At 47.2% G+C, this 2,291-nt stretch overlaps 1 protein-coding gene across 6 annotated transcripts in view; it reads right to left on the bottom strand.

The window, feature by feature from the left end:
- Positions 1–2,057, bottom strand: part of Enox2 (ecto-NOX disulfide-thiol exchanger 2) — a 312,495-nt gene extending 310,438 nt beyond the window's left edge. For 2 of the 6 annotated variants that reach the window (XM_048797087.1, XM_048797090.1), the window contains exons 1-2: positions 1,861–2,035; positions 498–557 (exon numbers count right to left, since the gene is read on the bottom strand). The gene's annotated coding sequence lies outside the window, so the exon portion shown is untranslated. Of the gene's footprint in view, positions 1–497; positions 558–1,860 lie in introns of all 6 variants that reach the window. The other 4 variants (XM_048797094.1, XM_048797089.1, XM_048797091.1 and 1 more) reach the window with 4 other exon arrangements.
- Positions 2,058–2,291: the final 234 nt, after the last annotated feature.

Raw genomic sequence — 2,291 nt, 5'->3', positions numbered from 1 at the left:
GAGGAGGAGGTAGAGGAAGAAGAGGAAGAGGAAGAAGAAGAAGAGGAGGAGGAGGAGGAGGAGGCAGAGCAAACCATGGTGGAAAGAGCATTGACTTTAGAGTCAGAAATCTGTACACTACAATCCCAACTAGCTCCTTATATTCTATGTGACATTGACTAAGTATTTGTTTACTCTCTCTGCATTTTAGTTTTTCTTCTAGGAAAAAAAAACTGGAATAGTACACACATTGTAAGACACTTAAGATAATGTAACAAGTACTTATGATGATGCCTGGGACATTATATGGGTTCAATAAATAGCAGTCATTATTGTCACCCAATGAGAAGAATACATTGCAGGTAATCTGCTGAAGAAGGAAAGCAAATGTATGTCTTAAGAAAATAAATTTATGTCACCCGGCTTTCAAATTGAGAACTACAGATTGTAGCTAAGAATAGCCACCAACAAAATGTCTCTAAGACAAGCTTCTTCTTAGATTTAAATTAAACTCACACCTGGAACATACCACCACACTTCTTTGTGTTCTTCAAGAATTGATTTCAAATCAGGTTCCCCTAGGATGAAAAGAAAAATCACCCAATCTTAGTTTTTTTGTCTTTAATTTTATTTGATACAGAATAATATCCAAACTATGTGGATTCTTCAAAGTGCCATGTTATTATGATCCCAAGTTTTTCAACACTATTTCCCAATATATTCCTGCTGACACCTCTTACTTCAATCTGGCAAGCCCACCTGTCACACAAAGACCCCTCTTCTATCCCTTTTTCTTAAACTCCAACCCCAGTAGCAGGAAGCATTTTCTCTCTCCTCTGCTCATTTCAAATCCTCTTTTCTCCTTTGAAGCCCAAATTAAAATTAACCTCCTTCAAAAAGCCTACCAAGATTGTTCTGAAAGACAGTTGAGTTTCAAGGTTTCAGCATTTCCTGGGTTAGGCTTCAACTCCCATAAATTAACCCCACAACCCCTATCAGTATGTCCTTTCACTAGCCCCTCAGCACTTTTTGCGTTTGTAACAATACAATAATGAATACAGTCTGTTTCACACAGTCACTCTATTCTGAAGTTTGTGTGCCCCTAAATGTTCATCAACATTAGTGATATCGGTCTTTGCTGGAAATCTCTAAACCCCTGGGGTTTTTAAATAGGTCTAATTTGCCTTTCACTCTCCCCGGAATACTGCACTGAACATTCAACACATTATTTCTTTAAAGCAAGATTCCTTCCGACGTCAGTTCCCTGTCCCTTCTGGATACTGAAGGGAAACCCTTTCCACTCCAAAGTCCTGGTTAGGGAAGGGGTGGGTGGCTGGAAGGGTCGGTAAAGACATGGCGATCTTTTTTTAATCCCACCACTGAGGTAGAAAGAGAAATTTGACAGAAAGTCACGTCCCGGGCATGGCAAAGAATTTCCACACCCCCAGAGAAAATGGGGAATGTTTGCATTGGGAGGGGTGGATGCCCGAACTTGAACTGCAATTCAGGCAAGCGGTCACTCAACTCCTGTAAGCAGTACGAAAGAGTCTAGACGCCGCCTAGGGAAGACCCTGTCACGAACCCTAACTTTGGTCCTCTTGAGAGGCAAAAACCAGGGTGGCGGGGTGGGAGCGGGACCCGGACCGCTTTGTGATGGACAAAGAAAACAGGCAAGTTGGAGGAAAGAGCGCGGGTGCGCTCCCGAGACTTGAGGTTACTGATCCTCACCCCCTCCTCCCGGTGCCGACACCCCCTCCCCTGCAGAGGCGGAGCTGGGCGGAGTTAGCCACTGAAGACACGGGCCCCGGAAGCACCCTCCTTTTAGGCCCCTTCAGTCCCACAGTCCCCAGCCACAGCCATCGGGCTTTCTGCCTCTCTGACCTCCAGCTCCCCGGCTACCGAAGCGCTACTCCTTAAACAGCCGCGGAAAATCGAGCGGGCGCGGCAGGTCCAGGGCTCGAGTGCCCTCACCGCGCGCCACGCAGTAAAAGTGTCTTCTCCACTCCGCGTCTCGCGCTAGCCCGCCTAGGCCCCGCGCTCCGGCCCAAGTCTGTACTCTCACCTACACAGCGGCCGTTGGGCCACCTCCTATTGGTCACCAGGGAAGCCTGGGGACCAAGCCCTTGTCCTCATGGGAATTGTAGTTTGAGGTCGCTGGAGGCTGTTCTTCCTGGGAGGGGCGGGGATCCAATACTGGCATTGGCGGAAAGACGCAAGTATAAAAGGATTGTGGGAGATCGAGTCGAGACCCACTTTTTCCGTGTACCCACAATTCCTAGCTCCTCCCCGCTTCCACTTGTCTTTGGAGTTCA

Source organism: Marmota marmota, unplaced genomic scaffold, assembly GCF_001458135.2.
Source record: "Marmota marmota marmota unplaced genomic scaffold, marMar, whole genome shotgun sequence".
NCBI lineage: Eukaryota > Metazoa > Chordata > Mammalia > Rodentia > Sciuridae > Marmota > Marmota marmota.
The sequence above is the reverse complement of the archived record's forward strand: the minus strand, read 5'-3'. Positions and strand labels throughout refer to the sequence as shown.